Source organism: Heliangelus exortis, chromosome 1 (genome assembly GCF_036169615.1).
Source record: "Heliangelus exortis chromosome 1, bHelExo1.hap1, whole genome shotgun sequence".
Taxonomy (NCBI): Eukaryota; Metazoa; Chordata; class Aves; order Apodiformes; family Trochilidae; genus Heliangelus; species Heliangelus exortis.
In genome coordinates, this window is record NC_092422.1 from 192118175 (window position 1) to 192137886 (window position 19712).

Consider the following 19712-nt stretch of genomic DNA (forward strand, 5'->3'; position numbering starts at 1 on the left):
GTAATTTCTTCTCTAATACATGATAAGCTCAACCTTCCTGTTGATTTTAGTAGGTGCTGTGCCATATAACGCTTGGCAGAATTACATTCAAAAAGCCTGAGAAAAACCTGTTACCTTTCAAGTTTTATAAGGACAAACACAAAGCAAAAACCAAAACAAAACCAACTCATGTTCTAAACTATATTAATAATACTAATAACAAAGCTAGAAATCAGACCTTGGAAAGCAGGGGACTTGCAAGGCAGGAGCTGCAACATGTATAATACAGATCTGATTGTATCTGACAGGCTTTTATTCACAGGAAACTATCCACAGCATCAAACTCATTCTTTACAAAAGCAATGCTTGGTATTTAATCTTAAACTTTGTCAGATTCTTGCAATTAACTACTGCAATGATATGATGAGGTATGAAGTGGAACATCCCTTCCCCCTTTCTCCAGAGGCACAATGCAAGGGAGAGAAAGAACTTTACCCAGCACTGGACAACAATAAATCCCGGAAAAAACTGACCCCACTCCATGCAAGCTGAAAATATTTATTTATTTTTTAAAAAAAGTTTCAGTGTTGCACTTTCCTACCTAGTAAACAGCCGAACAGGCAGAATGATAACCAAGACCATCTCCTCCACCCCCATCTCCACCCCCGCCGTATCAGTGCTTCAAACAGCATTCACGAAACAAAAATCACACAGACACAGAACCCCCAACTCAAGTATCTTTTCTGATAGGTGCATGGAACAGTAACCAAAAAACAATCAGGTCCTCATTGTCATAGTGCGACAATCACAGAATCGCTTCTGTTGAGCAAATAGTCAATTCAGAGAGAAAAGCATCATGAGGACAGACACGAAGGCTGTTATTATCCATTTTAAGTAATAGGAGAAGGTCACATATCAAGCAGTTACACCTTTTCATTATATCCTAACCCTCCACAGCAGGGGAACCACACTTATGACTGCGTTAGATATACAAAAGCTTTCAGCTCCAAAAAAGGAAAAGAAAAGATGGGGAAGGGAAAAATAATAAATAAATTCATCTTACCAGCACGTTGCAGCACCAACTTGCTTGAAGGAATGTTGCCTTTACAGGTTTCTCTTTTAATTATCCTGGAAACAGAAGGGAGAGAAAAAAAAAAGAAGACGACGAAGCAGGGTTGTTAAATTAGTGTGTGCTAGAATCTTTTCAGTTTGTCGCAGAGTAGAAAAATACCAAAAAGAAAAAAAAAAAGCACGCAAAGAGAAAAAAAAAAAAAAAGGAAAAAGAAAGCTCAGTAATTTAAATTTGCTGTCAGTTCAGGCAGCATCGCTCTGTCCCGCCCCTCTTCCCACTGGGTTCTACTACCTGCAGGGCTGCAACTGACAGCTACTGTGCAAACAAAAAAAAAGGCAAAAAGCATGCTGGGACCATGCTGTCTGCTGTCTGAGTCTCTCTCCACTTCTGATGACTGAAAATCATTAGTGGAAAGGTTCTGTTGTTGTTTGCTGGGATTTTTAAGTTGGGTTCTTTGCATGGAATTTAATTTATTTTTAATTGATACAACGCAGCACGTGACAGAAACTGCTGGTTGTGTTTCTCAGCTCTCCTCAGAATGGAAACTAACCTGAACAGATTGATTTTAATAGTACGGTATATGTAGAACAGACCCAGACGTTTACCATGCTGTACTTTAGAAGCATGCGTTCAGCCCTTCCTCTAACAGTGTGTACAAAAACACTGGATTGAATGGAAAGTCAGGAAAGCTTTTCAACAGAAAGCAGCTAAAACTCTGGCACTCAGAAAAGTTGCCAGTATTGTTTTTGCTTGGCTTTTAAGTTTTCCTTCTAAACTTTTTCAAATAATTTTGGGGAACAAAAAACTAGTTCAATCGAAGGCAGAACAAACAACTGGCACAACATTCATTTAGAAGGGGTGAATGAACCATCACAGTGCAAAAAAGACAATGTTTTTAACCAGATGTTTAAAACTAGTTCTAAAGGTCTGTGCTGGTGATCTGCATACATCATATGACTGTGAAATATTTGACGAAAATTAACAAGAAAAACAAGTACAAAAGCTATAAATGCCTTTTAATGGCTATTTTAATTGTTGCTAACAGGCTTTTAGCAACAGGGCTAAAATCATCCTTCCAAAACAAAGAGAAGCATAATCTATAACTTCTAACTACAAATGTGTTCAACAAAATACGGTTCCCACCTAATTATAAAATAAAATTAAAAGAGTGAAATGAGGCTTTTCCTTAATACGTTAGTAGTAATTGCTTGGATCATGCCACAGTAAATATGCAACATTTGTATTCAGTTATTGCTCTACTTATGTGTGTAACCATAAAATAAAAAGCTGAAATGTTTAAACTTAATTAAATTAATCTCTGCTTTACTAGAAGTTTGCCATTTACATAGAGACACATCGGTGCTGAACAAGCCTGCCATAGACAATTGGCTTCTAAATAGATATTTAAAAACTCTGTAGAAACTAATTGCTACTATGCTTGCATGGCTTCTGCCACCTTTACTCACTGAAGTAGCTCTGATGGGATAGTCTCTACCACCAGGAGCTGCATCCAAGGGCTCAGGGTGTATGTTGTGCCCTACAGCCCTTCCAAAGCTCCTGTTAATGGATGGTCACCCATGATAAATTAGTCCAACATTCAAGCTGGTTTTCTTCTCTTCTCCAGACCCTTTCAACAGGAAGGGTAGAAGGCATTTCTACAGATGGTAGAAATCTCCCACCATTCCAGAGTTAAACTTTAAATTGTCATGGCTGAGAACTATCACAAAGTTCACCAAGATCTCTTAGCAGACTTATGTTGGCTACAAGTATTTTTGCTATCTCCTGTCAGGTCAGTCAGTATAGAGGTAAAAGACAGCCCAGGGTGTTGTCTTCAAAATGGAAACACAGATATGTAAGAACAGTGAACATAATTAAGAAGAGATGAAAGAGCAGATTAGATTCCTCAATTACTCACAGCAAACATGCAGCATTTTCCCACTAGAATTTGCCCTCTTTTGCACTTGTGTGGCTTTAAAGCACTATTTTTGTGATACTAAAATGTCTTATCACTTATTTTCATCCAAATTAGATGTATCCTGACTTTCTTTCTTTTGTTTCAGCCACAAGATGTTCCTGGGTTTTGCTGCTTTTAAAGAAGAAAAACAAAAGGTAAACAGTAGAAAAAAATGTTCTTCAAGTTTTAACAGAATTTGTTCCTTATTTTGATATCTTCACATAAACACACACGCTGAATTTCAAAATTTTGTTAAATCCATCTAACATTATCCTTCTGTATCTCCTTGTAAAGTCAAGGGTGGCCTCTTTTTAATGCACTTGGCCTTTTAAGCAAGGCACTCAGACCTTCAAAAGACAAATAATTGAACTTTGCCTTTAATGGAAGACAGTAGTGCACAAATAACAAAACCTAAAAAAAATCGATTTAGCAAGGAAATACAGTCAAGAAGGCAATTTGACTAATTGGTTGAGAAAATGCACAGGAGCTCATAAAACCAAACATTTATAGAAACTCCTTACTGTGCTATTAACTTGAATTATAAATAGTGGCAAAGTAAGCTGTTAATATCAACCTTTTCTCCTGTTATGTAGGACAGTAGAAAACACAGGAACAAACATCGAGGTGTTTATAAGAGCAGAGTCTGACTGAAGTCAGTGGATGCTTCCTTCATTTTAGGGGTTTAGTGGTGTTTTATGCCATGGTTATCCATTCATTGTCTGTTAAAATCTAATTTTGATTAAGGGTCATAGGTCTTGCACTGGAGAAGCAAGATGGGTACTATGGGAAAGTTAGTACCTTCTTTGTGGTTCTATAGTCAGTTTTTAATGAATCAGTTAAATTAAAGAAGCAGTAATTAATGGAGTTTTCCTACTATATAATGCAACAGAAAGTGTCTAATTAACCTTTGCACCCTTAACAAAACACCGTTGAGTGAAGCGTTTTTCTGGTCTTGCTTTAGTTAGCACATTTTTTTCTTTTAAATTTAGAAGAACTCATAGTGACTTTTTAAAAAAAATTTTTTTGTGTGTGTTTTGTTTTGTTTTGTTTTTCCCCATAAATTTTCATGTCATCGAGAATCAAGGATTATCTCCCATACACACTGAAAACATTTTGCAAATTTCCATTGTGTTTTTTTTAAAAAAAACCCCAACACATCAAATCTTCAAAATCCTTTTTTTTTTTTTTCACTAAGTCTAAATAAACCCTGATGTACTGTAATGGGAAAAGTGTTGAAGAAGGATGTTTATCTCAGGATGAGATTAGTCCCAATAATCAAGACTTGTAAACATGACAGACACCAAACAGCACTGGAAAGATCCCTTTCCTTTCCTTGCGAAGTCTTTCTCTTTAGTCAGATCCATCTCAATGGCTTTGATTCAAATTGAGTCAATTCCTCTTCAGTCATGCCCCTGAGAAGCAAAGGAGATCCCTCCTATGCAAAGGGAATTTAGAGAAGACATTAATTATACAGCTAAGATAGAAATACAATTTCATGTAAACATCTAACTCCGCTGTCATAGGGATACTTGGGAATAAACACGGCCCGTGTAGCCAGCTATGACTTTCAGTAGCCAGACATTTTCAGATTTACAGTGTGTATTATTTCTGTAGAAGTAACACCCATCCTTTGGTGACTTCATGTACCGTAATTCTTTGTGTACAAGCAAAGAGTTCTGTTACACTAATTGCTTCCTCCTGCAGCTTTAAATTGAGGGCTGCTTTTTCATATATTTAATTGCTTTCCCCTGCAGCTCCCAACAAGAAGGTAGTTGAAGGTGGCTTCTAAACAAAGATGTACAGTACTTAAAAACCCTTCTAAAGAGAGCTTTTTTGTACAACACCTGCTGTTAATGGAGTACTTTGTGTACAGGTCTGTGTAGTCTTTGAATCCATTGCGTTATTTCAGAAGCAGTGTGTTGTTGGAGGATTTTTACATCTGATGTGCTGACCTCTATATGTTAATTACCCTGTGCTGGTAAAAAAAACACCAGGAGACCCTCTCTTCTTCCAGCAAAATCCAGCCCATAGAAATGGGCTAGTAAATAAAAAGTAAGATTGAAAACTTCTGATTGCTTTGTGGATAACAATCACTTAATATTACGTGTTTTTTCCAGATGAGAAAAATGGCATGTTACACATTCCGTTAAAATAGCATAATTTTATAACATGTAGTTTTGCTTTAAAAAATTTCTTGCTGAGGAATAAAAAAGTCTGTGGGTTATGTGATTTAGTAAATGACAGTTACACATCTTAGCTTGTTTTGCCTGTGGTTGAAGTAATTTTTCATACCTATGCTGCTGTCGCCTTGGTACATCCTGTTGTCTTGCATTCAAAGGGGGCTAACAAAAAAATAATCTCTACAAAATTTGGTGCTTTGATAAATTAATCCATCCTTGAGTGTTAGCCTTCTAAATGCTTATATCATAAGAACAGTTTGATGTTTGGTTGCATTCAATGGGGTGTTAACTAATGGTTTGATGGAAACTTCTGGACATAGATAATATGGATAAAATTGGACATAGTTAAGCAGAGAAAGAAAATTGCTCAGCAGTTTGTAATGTTGCAATAGCAGCCTTGGCTTGAGGTGAAAAGAGATGTTTTCCATGCTCATATAAACAGGAGAAGGAGAGACCAACATCGGGTTCAGGTGTTCATAACAGACTGAAAAGGAAATTTTGAATTTTATGAACTTTTCTTCTTAGCAGCCTCAGAACAGAAATACACTTATTACTTCTCTCAGGCAGTATCTGGGCACTTCACAGTGCTGTGGATCAGAAGAGTCAAAGAATAAGACAGCTACTATGGCCATTATGAGAAGGTCAGCACCAAAATTATAGGAGCTATTTATCAGGAGTGTTTAGTAACTGCTACAATGAATCACACAGCAACAGGCCTTATATATGTTAATGGAGATCATCACAAATGTGTTTTATTTTTTTTCTGGCACATATCTCTACATATGTCCTGTATGTGCTCCTCTGGAAGCAAACCTTCTAGATACACTTGTGTATTTTCATAATATATGCTAATGAATAATTCACTCATGAATAATTCATTCTTGCAAAAGCACTGAGTTTTATTCTTATTTACTGAGGCACCATAAAACCACTCCCAATCCTCATTCAGATGCTTTTCAATTCTAGTCCATCTAGCCATTGAAAGAACTGCTCAGATTGTTTGGATTCATGGATTCAGACTAGACATGGGTAGATTTAGATTGGATGTTTGGAAGAAGTTCTTCAACATGAGGGTGATGAGACACTGGAACAGGGTGCCCAGAGAGAGACGGTGGAAGTTTACCCCTGGTAGTTTTTAAGGCCAGGCTGGATGGAGGTCTGAGCAACTTGGTGTAGTGGGAGGGATCCCTGCCCATGCAAGGGAGTTGGAATTAGATGACCTTAAAGGTCCCTCCCAAACCTGAAAATTTGATGATTCTGTTGCTTAAAAACCACTTATCTCCATCATTCAAGTGACCAGTTAACAAAGCAGTTGTAACTGCTTTAACCACACCTTTACAAGCCTGTAATTTCTGAGTCACAAACCCTTTAGGATTATAAAGCTTATCCCCTGGCAAGCATCACTCCATCCTCTCAGACTCTAAATTAATGCCCAAGAATGTGATCACTTTGATGGGACCAGCTGTTTCTTCTGCTGCCAAAGCACTCCAAACACTTTGGCAGCTTCCCTAAATGTGCTCAGTAATCCTGACATGTACCATAGGAGTGTGTTCTGTGGGCTGCTTGGCAAAAAGGCATCTGTGCATGCAGCAATGACCTGACACTTGACTTCTGAGTTCACACCTTATTATATAGATCTGGAGGGATCCAACATGAATTCTAAAAGTGCACATTGGCAACTCCTGAATCAATATCTTTTTTTGGCCTTCGAGCTTAAAACTTAACAGGTAAGAAGTATGCAAAGATACAGATAAAGACATGATTTGGTATTTATTAAGCCTGCCTGTAAAGTCTTCTTTATCTTTTGCAATCTTTACAAGAGGATCAAAGAATATCATCTCAGTCAGAAAGATATTATTAGCAGGTCTATGGGCAGCGCTTTTCAAATTTTCATGATGCTTTCTTTTACTTGACCCTGTTTCCAGTTGCTTATGGCTTTTTATCATACTACAATTTGGTATTAAATATTCTCTGCTGAAGGTCTGCCTTTGATTGTTGGAAAACTTTAGCCAAATCAGCCCAGTCTTTGCTGAGAGCCAGGCTGAGGGAAGAGCATCGTAGATGGAAGTGGTCTTTACTTTCCAGAGGTCTGCATCTATTTTGTTTCTGCCGGGATTCAAGCAGGGACTTGAAATTTGTCCTTAATGCTGGCATTTGTGCCAGGGGCAACAAAAATTTTACATATATAAGGAAAATTAAACATGTGAGGGAAATTATGAAGAAGGTGATAAAAACCATGGGATGAACAGACTGTATCCTCCATGGTATAGGAGAAGGCTCAGCATGAGCAAGATGACAGGTTGACACTGCCCTAATTTTGGGGGAGGAAAATTCAGTGAGAAAGTTTTATGCATAGGGATTTGTGCAGTGTCATTTGGTCTCAGGGCTGTAACCCCCTTCACATACTGGTGTAGGTATGGCCATTACAGTAAGCACTGAACACTTGAACTGTTGGTAGAAATATTCTGAAAATAAAGACAAAAGTGGACCAGGGGCAATACAGTAGGACAAGACTGGCAATATATTTAGAAGGGCAAAAAACCAAAAGAGACTGGAAAAGCCTGGAAAAAGACAGCTAAAACTGAGATGCTGTTGGAGTGGAGAACTGGTTGGTTGGACAGGATTTCTTGCTTACAGGTAAGGTGGGGAGGTGAGAGCAGGCAGTCAGAAGAACTGTTTCAGGCACAGAGACTGGACATGCACTTTTAGAAACTGGCTATATGGCTTCAGAGAAATTGTGCAACCAAGAGAACCTGATTATTTAGCATTGTACAATATGGGCTTCAGAGGGGATGAATATCGATAGCAACCATCCCTGCAGTGTTTTCTCAGTTTTTGAAGTGCTCAACCTCTATAAACAGTAATGTTCTCGGACGTTTTTCTTTCCTAGGATCTGTACAGACTCCTAATGGTGTCGCTTTCTTAAGGTCCTTGGAATTATTGAAAACGAGTTAATAATAATGAAAGAAAATGTAATAATCAGCCAAACCCCATTAAACCCTTCACTAGTTTCTGTGAAACCCTTCACTAGTTTCTGTGACTGCTACTCATTTTTCTCCTCTGTCCGTCTCTTCTGACATCAGAGCTTTGCCTTGAAGGGCAAGAACATCCCATATGTTGAGCTCTGATGGCGTAAATGCTCTTAAAAGGGAAAATATTCATCTTTTTGGTATATAAGAGAAGCTGGTAGACCCTGTGTTCCCTACCCTGGAAATGGGTAATCTCCATCTCCCTCATGGCTAACTATGCATGAATTGTGTCATCTTGTACACAAAGGGAAGATCCGATTGGGGCATATGTTATCATATAGCTGCAGTCACACAGAGGCCCTCAACATGAATACTATTAAAATGTGAAATGCTCATAGATTATTTTAGGCTTCACAGAGAGCCAGAACAGTTACTGCAATAAATTAGAGCAGTTGCCAGGCACTTATGTATCAGTGCACTCTAGCTGTCACTTCTCAGGCTGCAGCACATCTCTGCCTTGCTGTCGTGTTGTACCATGGGCAGGTTCCCCAGACCAGGGCTTACATCAGTTGCTCCATGGAAGAACTGTCCTCCAAAGGTGCTGAGATGGTCCCTAGTACAGATCTCAAGAGATAAACAGGGCCAAAATAAGTGCCAAAACCCTACTGCCTGTCTGAACAACCTTTCTTTTTTAATCCTCACAAAGATTTCAGCCTAACTTCATTCTCCGATCCCTTGACTGGGAGGTAGGATCAGAACTCGATTATCTCAGGGACACGTGTGAGGAGCAGAAATCAGTGTGCCTCACACCTCTATTGTCAGAAATCCCTACTCCTTCTTCAAGGCATTAAATGACCATTTACCATGAAGTAGAAAAAGCAACCACCTTAAACACAGACATTTACAGGTATAACTGCACTGCTACTCTACAGGTGTTTCTTTATGTTACCTGTACAAAATTAGGAATGTGTATGTTCCACTTAACCTAAGTAATAGAGCTGCTAGTGATTTTTTTTTTAATTATATTTTTTTTCATTTTATTGACTTCAGATAATTTAATGAAGTAAGTTATTAGTTATTACACCACAATATATTTTATTGAAGTTTTGGCTTTAACAGTGAAAGTCGTTAATCATTCTTAAGTATTGTACATAAAATGGGAACTTTTCACTGAAGTGATAGAAACTTGTTATGTCAGAGGGGAAAAAAACATCCCAGCACATGTATTGCTGAACACAGAGCATATTCTCTTGGGACACACTACTACTCTTTTATTTCAAAAGCTGTCTAGATGAAGCAGTAAATAAGTACTAGGTCTAATCTTCAGTATTATCTAGTAATTTATCTTATTAATTAGACTAATGTGACGTGATCAGTAAAAAAATCCCTACCCGAAGTGAAAACACTAAATGGCAGCCCCTTCAAGAGACTGAACAAGTCTGAAATATGCTTTGCTAGAAATCAAGTTTTATCCATTGGTAAAGGTTAAATTAGTAAGAAGTAGAACAGGTTATAATTGTGGAAGATCTGGTGTGCTATCTAGTTTTATTTCCAATTTTACCTAAATTTATTATTGCACAGCTCTAAACCTGTCTGCTTCCTTCAGCTGCTTCAAATGCTAAAGTGTGAGAAACATGCTACTGGACTGGCACTGGCCACTAGATCTTGATTTGATCTCCTTAAATTAGTGTCTTTTTTACCAACTATAATAAAAGTATTAGTAGAAGACGAAAATACTTAATTCTGCAGGGACTTGCCCACTTTACATCACTTATATAAGCCCACATTCACAAGACTTATTGAAGAACTTTTTTTACTCTGTCCTTAGAAAACCATTATCCCTGAAGAGAAGAAAAAATGTTTCCACTCCCTGTGCTTTACCCTGTAGTACTGAGATGCTATCATTAAGAACTGGTCAGCTAGATGTTGCCATGGACAAAACTGAAATGTTTCATCTTGGTTTATGACACGTGAACTTTGTCTAAGTCTTTACCTCAACAAAATCTTTTCTTTGCGCTTTACACTGCAAATTTCTCTCTAAGTTTTCTTGGAGATCTCGTTCAACTCTTTGTCCTCCTCCGTTTTCTACTCATTGTTTTTTCTCTAGTGTGATTAGCTTGCAGTTTTACAGACTAAACATAATTTTGCTTTAAGTCCACATTCCTAACCAATTCAGGTCCTCTTGCATTATTTCACAGAGGTTGATAACCTTTACTGATTTTAGTACCATCTCCACCTTTCATTAGTATTCTGTTTACTCTTTTCTCCTGGAACAAAATGAAGACATTAAGGCCTGACCTGACTCCAGCAACACCTCCTAGGAAATTCCCAGAAACTTTCAAATATGTTTGTCATTATATATCTGTATCTATCATTATCTATCTTGTCTATCTCTAGACAGCTTGCAATGTGAGTGACAATAAAAAGATATTTCTTCAACCTTGAAATATCTATTATAAACAATGGTAAGTAAAACTGACCCAACCCACACCCTAATGAAATAGTAGACTTTATCTTTGCATGGGTCACTAGCATATCTATTGCTTTGTCTCTTTAAAAAAAAATCTAAGCAGCAATCCTCTTTCTGGCTGGAAAATGTACATCATCTGGTTTCTTACCTAATTGCTCTGAAATATGTTATGCTGTTGCTTATTTACAGTATCCATAAATATAGTTTCAGTAGATAACAATGTGCAAAGCTGGTGCTTTCCCTTAGCTGGAGGTTCATTTCCAATTTTCCATTTTAGAATGAGTTATGAGAGGACCTAGAGCTTCATCTTTGGAAGAACTTAAATTAGAAGGGAGTTGCAAAATGCTTCTTGAGGATCTGAACTTTCCTCCAGGAGGAAAAGTAAATACTTATTCATCCACATGATATTGCCCTTCAGCTGCACATGGCAAAGTCTTGATTACCCTCCCAGAAGAATGAATGAGGCATGTAGGGAGCACCTAACTAACCATGCATAGTAGTATGTAATTTTAGGAAATTTTGAAGAGTATTTGAGAGAGTTACTGCTTGGACTTGTTGGGATCTTCCAGTATTTCCAGTATTTCCTACAGATCTGTACTTATCTCCTGTGCTCCTGTGGATCCATGTATCCCCAAGGCCCATCTCTTCCGTACTGGAAATTGATGAAGTAACCACCCTCCAGGACCAAGGATGTACATAGTTTTTCTGTATGCTAGACAAAAATCCTAGATACGGTAGATTACCTTCAGATTTAGATCAGACCAGCATATTCTGTTGATGCTGCTGAAGATTTCTTTCCAGCCTTCCAGAGATCTCTTCTCAGCATAGCCTCATATTTCTTGTTTTCATATTCTTTACAGACTATGAAAAGTCTTAGAGAGTCTTTTATTCTACACTTAGAAACAGTCTAAAGCCACCTGTATTATCTTAGGCTGAAACGGTCAGGTTTTGTGCATGAAGAGGATGATAAACTCCCATGCTAGCCTCAGCCTTTACCTCAGCATAGTCTATCTTAACCCTTTTAGGTGTTTAGATCTGTGTGAAACAAGAAGTTACCTTCTCAAAACAGAGCTTTAATGCAAAAGATAATTTGTGGGAATCTAACTGGGAATAAGGGAAGATTAATAGATTATGGTATTGGCCTCCTGCTGAGAATTTCTCTTCACATTCCCCATAATGCTAGACCAGTTGGAACTTGCTGCTGAATAGCTTTAGTGGGAAGATATTGAATGCTAAGGCTGCTGTCTACTTGATGGTTCCTTTGCAGGAACACCAGTTAAAAATCACTCTTGCATCAACTTCAGTCCACCCTTGCTATTTGTAAAAATTCACAGTCCAGATTGTTTTGAAGAGGTGGAGAAAGGTGTTAATCTGTTTAGAAACATGCCTTACTGCTTGCTTGGGTAAAAATCCAGATTACTTCCTAAATTGATAGAAACAGTCATGTTGGGATGTGTGTCTGGTACCTGTACAGACTAAAGAAATAGTCCAGGACTCTCCAGGACTGTAGAGGCTGTGGCAGGAGAGGCTTCTTGTTCTGTCTCATGCAGATGCACCAATGCTCCATGGTTTAACCTGATGAGGCCTATTAATCTACCTGGAGTAATTCAGTGCTCTGATAGTCCAAACTTGGGTCTCTGCTTTGCCAGCTTTAGAGTTATCCTGCATAGGTGAGGAAACTGTCCCTGCTTTTAAAGTAGCATTGGGAAGCTTCTAGGTGACCCAAGGCCATAAGTGATGAGCTGTTTTCCTCCCTTAGAGGAGAGAAGCAAGTTGAAGAGATAGCAAGTTCACTATTTACAGTGAACAGGGTTAGCAAGGAGAGAGATGATTCTCCTCTAGAAAACTGAAATATTTTCTTATATGGGTCAGAAATAGTTTGTGGTAGATAATGATGTATAGCTTTTATCCTGTTGGGAACAGATTTATGTCCCAAACCCAACCTCTCCCCTTTCTCAAAGGACAATGCCAGGAGGAATTTCCCCAGTGCATGTCTCATACAGGGCACTATTGCAGCCTCCCTTGCTGCAGGTGAGCTCCAAGTCAAAGGCTTCTAGGGTATACTCATCTTGGACTTGCCCTTTTTCATTCAAAATAAAGTCAAGACAAGCTTTACTACACTTAAAGATTTTGTACCAAGAAGAAAAAAGAGGAAGGAAGGAAGGAAGGAAGGAAGGAAGGAAGGAAGGAAGGAAGGAAGGAAGGAAGGAAGGAAGGAAGGAAGGAAGGAAGGAAGGAAGGAAGGAAGGAAGGAAGGAAGGAAGGAAGGAAGGAAGGAAGGAAGGAAGGAAGGAAGGAAGGAAGGAAGGAAGGAAGGAAGGAAGGAAGGAAGGAAGGAAGGAAGGAAGGAAGGAAGGAAGGAAGGAAGGAAGGAAGGAAGGAAGGAAGGAAGGAAGGAAGGAAGGAAGGAAGGAAGGAAGCTATGTTAACTAACATTAGCATTGAGGTATATGTCAGTGAAAAATATAGAATCTATTTTACATATAGTTATAGAAATATTAATTTAAAAAAGGGTAGTGAAATGTACAAGCAGAATCTCCTTAAGTAATCAGTGTGTGGTTTGCTTAAAACAGAATTTATTAGCACAAGGGCTGCCCAGGCAATCTGTCACTAATACATCTATTTAAATATTTATTAATTTACCTATTGCCTAAACTAAATTAAAACACTTGTCCATTTTCCCATTTTTAAACTACTGTTTTGCAGACACTTCATATATGCCCTATGTCTTGGGTTAGTTCAGTGGTGTTTTGGAAGTGTAGGGGCAATACGAGTGGCTTCTGTGAGAAGCTGCTGGAAGCTGCCTTGGTTCCAATTCCTGCCCTGCCTCTACCCAAGGCTGAGCAGATGTGGGAATCTGGATGCACCTCTGTGGGTAGCATATTCAAGAGAAGGAAAATGAAACCGCAGAAATATAAGAAAATGACCCGCAGAGTAGAGCATTAAGTGAGAGAGGAATGCCAGAGAAAAGACATCAAGGTCAGTAAGGAAGGAGGGGAAAAAGTACTGAGCAGAGATTTCCCAAAGCCCATGGTGAGATGGCAGCTGTGTCCCTGTAGCCTATGGAGGAGCATGGTGAAGCAGTGCTTGGAGAACCACAGTGGGGCTAAACGTAGATTTGTAGCCCCTGAGCTGTCACGAGTGGGCTGACATGAAGAAGCAGCCTGTGTGGGATTGTAGAGAGGGGCAGCTGTGGATCTGCAGCCACAGAGGATCCTGTGGCAGAGGAGGTGACTGTTCCCAAAGCAGCTGTGACTCTGTGGGCAGCCCGAGCTGGAGCAGTTCCTCAGGGACTGCACATCCTGGGAGGGACTCATGTCAGAGGGGTTCATGAAGGACTCTCTGGTGACAGGGACCCCACATTGGAGTGGGGGAAGAATGTGAGGAGTCCTCCCTCTGAGGAGAAAAAGTGGCAGGAACACTGTGTGGGGAACTGACCCTAAACCCCCCTGCCTGTCCCCTGTGCCCTGAGGGGGCAACAGCAGTGAAGTGATCTGGGCTGGGGAAAAAGGGAGGGATGTGGGGAGAAGGTATTAAGATCTGGCCATGTTTCCTCTTTTCTTCTTGTAGATTAAATTAAGGTTTTTTCCTTCTCAAGTTGAACCTGTCTGGTTTTTTTGCCTGTTTATTGTAATTGTGGAATGCAAAACTCCCTATCCTTGTGTCTATACGTGAACCTTAAGGTGGACATTCTCCTCCCTGTCCCATGGTAGGGGGGAGGCAAGAAAGTGGAGGCCTGGTTCATATCAGATGGGCCTAAACCATGACACCCTTTTTCTTAACGTACAACTATCAGACTTTTCTAAAGATGAAAGATAAGAAAACCGAGGACAAATGAGATGTAAATTCTTCATCCTGTAGCAAGAATCAATAAAATGACCTGTGGCATTTTTGATTAGAGTGGCTTGGATGATGCTGGCAAAAATGGTTGTGTCCTCCTTGTCACCTCACTGTTAGAGCTGATCTTGGTCAATAGGTGAGGACTCCCGAGGTACAGTCCCTGGTTATAATCTTGTTGTCTGTGGCTGATGAAGAAAATCTACTCTGCAATATACAGAGTGATATTTGTATAGATACACTGGATGTGAGTCTGTGGTGACACAGGTTTCAGTCATGCTATGTATAATGTGAAATATGCACAGTTTGGAGAACGTTTATGTAGCTCATGCTGGGGACGTGCTTCACTGATGTTTTTTTGTCTTCCCGATTTCTTATCCCAGGAACAATTTGTAGTGTAAATGTGTGTATGGGAAGGGTGTTGAACACAGGTGTTTTTATGCTTCCACCATACCCATGGGAATGGAAGCCCCCCAACCTCATTAATAAAGCAGCCTAAGGGGGGGGAGATTATTTATCACTCATCAGGGCTTTCCAGCTGAGCTGCTTCACTGTGCTTATGTGGATGTAGAGCTTCTTCAGAGGTGGCTTTGAATACTTTGTCCTATATAACACACTGTTAATATAGCCCATTAGATCAAAAGTAGGGGTCTTAATGAAGTGTGGGATGTTGCCTTTGGAAACAACAATTATGATCAGTCTCCAAAAAAATGACAGTTTTAAGAGACTCTACTTGTACTTTTTTCTAGAACACTTCACATAAACACACCAAAGCCAAATTCCTTACTGGTGTAACCCAGTGTGATGGGGAGAATTATACTGAAGATTAATTTAGTTTCCGTGCATTTAACAGCAATTCAAGAAGCAATGCTTTGGAGAGACAGCCCTGAGTGTTTTGAGTTTTTTTATTCCTGTCTCCTTTTTCAATGTGGAAATGATGAGGAAATTGCTCCTGTGCTATTATGCTAAACCCTATTTGTCAGTCTCTTAAAAAAATCAAAAAAACATTCCAGAGAGCCAGGGAGGAAGTTCATACCAGCTTTTGCTAATCTGCAGAAAATCCAGCCTACATGACTCCCCTGTCACTGCTGCTCCTTTCATCTATTCTTTATAAGGAATCTATTGAACTTTAATTAATATGAAAAATTCAGGTTTTCATCTGATTTAAATGTGACTGACATCATGCTGCTACTAAAAGTGGAACAAAGTCCAAGTGTGATGAAAACAATGCTGAATGTCTGGATTCAAGAGGGAATCTCAGACCCCATAGATAAGCATAATCTTACAAATCTGTAATGCTGTCTAACAGATAAGTAGGGGAATGCCAAAACCTCATATATATGTCTGTGATAAGGGTAAGAGAGTGACACATGAAATATCTATGTTATCCTTATCCTATGTTATCCTTAGCCTGAAAAGTTTTCTCAGAGCTAATCTTACTTTTTCTAGTCAGGTTGCAGCTGGTTAGATGTCATAATATGAATTAATCCTGCCTGAGTTCCAAAGAGAGGAGAGAAATTCCACAGAATACAATAAAGTACATCTCCATGTATTCAAGGATGTACAGAGTAGGGAAATTTTAGGATATAAGCAGGAATAGGATAAAATTTCAGTGCCTGTGTTTCCAAGTGCTGCAGCATTTATATTTTGATGTAATGAGTTTGCAAAGTAAATCTACATCTAAGCTCCCCAAGAAGTAATCTGACTTTCAGTTTTGTTGTATGCCTTGAACATCACAGCTGTGTACAATTTTGTTGAAAAGAAAGAAGTACTAATTGCTCTTGTGACACCAGTGGTGGTCCCTGTAGCATTGTGTACTACCTTCTTGAGCTGCATGACCTATTTCCCTGAAATGGAGGAGAAAAAAAAAATAAAAAATTCCCCTGATCTTCTTTACTTGCTAACCTCTGCAGTCATATGAGGAGACATTAAACGAGCATCTTAAGTCTGCTTTTAATACAAAGAGCTAAGTCTTGATCCAAATCTTTGGATGCATCATTAATGTTTTCTAGGCAAATCTCGTTACTTGAGTGGGGTCTGAGCATGTTTTAAAGGAAGTGATTTTGTCATGTGCTAAGTGCTTTGCAGTTTCAAACAAGGCTGAAACCTTGTTCAGCAGCCCCCAGATTTTAGCAATAGAAAGGTTCATATAGATCTAAATGCTCATATAGATCTAATACTCAGCTTCAACCCAGGTTCATGCTAAAGCTGAGAGGCTTTCAGACAAGGTGTTTTAGCCTGTGATTGGCCATTTGGAGCTAGAGGTTAAGAGGCATTGATCTATCTGTTCCCAGCCATATCAATACTAAAGCTGCCTTATATTTGCACTTGAGATGTTTGGCCAGGAATTCTGAATATATCTCCAAATTATAAAGGTAGAAATTACAAAGTATAATTAATTCCAGCACCTTAACAAGAATAATGAAAGTCTTGATCTGTCAATGACCAGTTCCAAGAAATGTTTGCTGCACACAAAGGTTCAACAACTAGGCTGGAGAATACCAGGGGCTCAGGGATTACCACAGTTGATTCATCCCTGCCATTTCCTAAAAAGAATATTTTATGTTTTTAATTGTCTTGCAGATAGTTTGAAATTTTTTTGAATTTTTTTTTCAGTACTATCACTAATGGCTTCATCTCTTCCCATAGAGGAAGAAACCATCCTAAGAAAGATGGGTTTTTTCTCCAAACCCTGATATAAAACTCATATGCCTGCATTGTGGCCAATATGGATAACATATTTAGAAATGTTGAATATTTTATTTTTTTTTTAAAAAAGGGGGGGAGAGGGGCTAATATTGGAATTGAGTAAGACATCCAATCACAACATATTTGTTTTAAAGTGTCCCACAAAAAACTCTCAGCATAAATAAAAATCCAAAGAAGCACACAAACATACACTGAAGTCTTAACTAAGATCTCCCGTATACACCTTTTCCTCATGGATGGTGAAAATCTATTCCAGTTGGAACCACTTTGAAAAAACTGTTCTGCATTCTCTGTGAATGTCACAGAGCTAATTTTTCTGCAGCAGTTTGAATGCAGTATTATAAAATATATTGCAATCAGTGGAACTACTTTGACTTTGATTAGACTAAAGAAAGCCACTGTTTCACTTGAAATTGAAGACTCATTTCCTGATTTTTATTAACTTCCCTTCCAGACACCATAAGATATGCAACTTGCTGTTCTGACTGTCTGCTGGCAAGTCCAGAATGGGACAGGGCACCTCAGAAGAGCAGGGAGCCAAGGTCACCTGCTGGAGGTGAAACTCATGCATGATGACACCTGTACATGTGGTGCAAACTATCCTGCCACATCTCAGGACGCTTGAATTTGCTCATTGCTGGCCCCATTCCTCCTATTTCCTCACAGCATGTTGGCCATGGTGGGTACCTCCAATGGAGCTCATTCCTACCTCCTTGCTGCAAACTGGCAGTAGTCATCAGTCATGTACACTCAACCAGCTAAAATCAGACAAAAAAACCTTCTCACATAGGTGCTGGTTTTAGGTCACGTTGGTGAAATTAGGATTGCTTGCATGCTGCTTATATAAGGGGAGATGCAGATGACTTCTTTCTGGATTCTTCCTATTGGAGCAAAAGAACAATCATTTTGAAGATAATTTACAGCAAAGATGAAGGCAGGATATACACAGATACCAGATGAAATTCTGAGAGAGGCCAAATGCTTGTGCTGGTGCCGGTGTAATGAGAGGAGGCCACAGTAACACAGATGATACATAGGATCATAGAATCCTAGAATTGGATGGGTTGGAAGGGACCTCAGAGATCATCAAGTCCAACCCTTGATCCACTACCCCTGCAGTTCCCAGCCCATGGCACTGAGTGCCACATCCAATCTCTTTTTAAATATCTCCAGGGACAGAGAATCCACCACTTCCCTGGGCAGTCCATTCCAATGTCTGGTCACCCTCTCTGTAAAGAAATTCTTTCTAATATCTAACCTAAACTTCCCCTGGCACAACTTAAGACCATGGCCTCTTGTCTTGTTGAAAGTCGTCTGGGAAAAGAGACCAACCCCCACTTGGCTACAACCTCCTTTCAGGGAGTTGTAGAGAGCGATGAGGTCTCCCCTGAGCCTCCTTTTCTCCAGGCTGAACAGCCCCAGCTCCCTCAGCCTCTCTTCATAGGGTCTGTGCTCGAGTCCTTTCACCAGCCTGGTTGCCCTCCTTTGGACCTGCTCCAGCACCTCAATCTCCTTCCTGAGCTGAGGGGCCCAGAACTGGACACAGGACTCGAGGTGTGGCCTCACCAGCACTGAGTACAGGGGCAGAATCACTTCCTTGGACCTGCTGGCGATGCTGTTCCTGATACAGGCCAGGATGCCCTTGGCCTTCTTGGCTACCTGGGCACACTGTTGGCTCATGTTCAGCTCGTGTTCATACTCTGCAGCCTTGTGAGGTATGTACCAATAGATTCAGTATGCTCCATGAAAAAAGCCCTCCTGGATAAATGGCCTAAAGGATGTCTATGGAAGATATCAGTTTTGGGTGAGCTGAATGTACCATCTTCTAGGTCTCATTTGAAAATTTTGTGCCTATCATCATAGGATGATCCAGAGGCATACAGTTAGTAATGTAAAAAGAGCCAGGTTTTCAGTGTACCATGGTAGTCCTCCTGCAAAACAATACAAAGCAAGATAAAAATTGTTAGTCTTCAATTCTAAAGTTACAAAATTGCCTTTCTCTGTGCTTGCTTAGGAATTTAAGATATTGTGAAGAAAAGGATTCAAGGAGCTATAGGCTGGATAAGAGAAGCACATGGTGGTTAGGTGGCAGGAGCAGGATTCATTCACATCATATGACAGCCATAGATAGAAAATAAAACACTCACTGAGGATTTTGAAAACATTTGAGACAATCTTTCATGGCAGTGCAGCATCTTACTTTTATGCTGTGTGTTGCTAGCCACACAGTGCTCAATAAAGTGCCCCCAGTTTTCTCAAGATTGTGAAAAATAGTGTGTGACTTTTTGGTGTTAGATTGAGGTCCATATCAGTATTATACTTAAAGGCTTTTGCCAAAGGTGATGTCCCACACATTCTGCTGAGAGATCTCAGCAGAAATTCACAAGATGGAGTAGAAGGTAAAATATTGCCTGCCTGCTCATCGGGTGAGTAAAGATTATAACCAGCACTTCAATTCCCTGCCTAGTGCCCCACTTTTGAGACTGTATTTCTTTCCCTAAGCTTGTAACAGAATGTGATATCCAACAAATACAGCTCAAAG

The 19712-nt window shown here is 39.5% G+C and overlaps 1 long non-coding RNA gene across 1 annotated transcript in view; it reads right to left on the reverse strand.

The window, feature by feature from the left end:
• LOC139791655 (uncharacterized) overlaps positions 1–1312 on the reverse strand; it is a 49224-nt gene extending 47912 nt beyond the window's left edge. Inside the window, exon 1 of the long non-coding RNA XR_011723982.1 lies at positions 1043–1312. This is a non-coding gene — a long non-coding RNA (uncharacterized lncRNA). The remainder of the gene's footprint in view (positions 1–1042) is intronic.
• Between the last annotated feature and the right edge of the window lie 18400 nt (positions 1313–19712).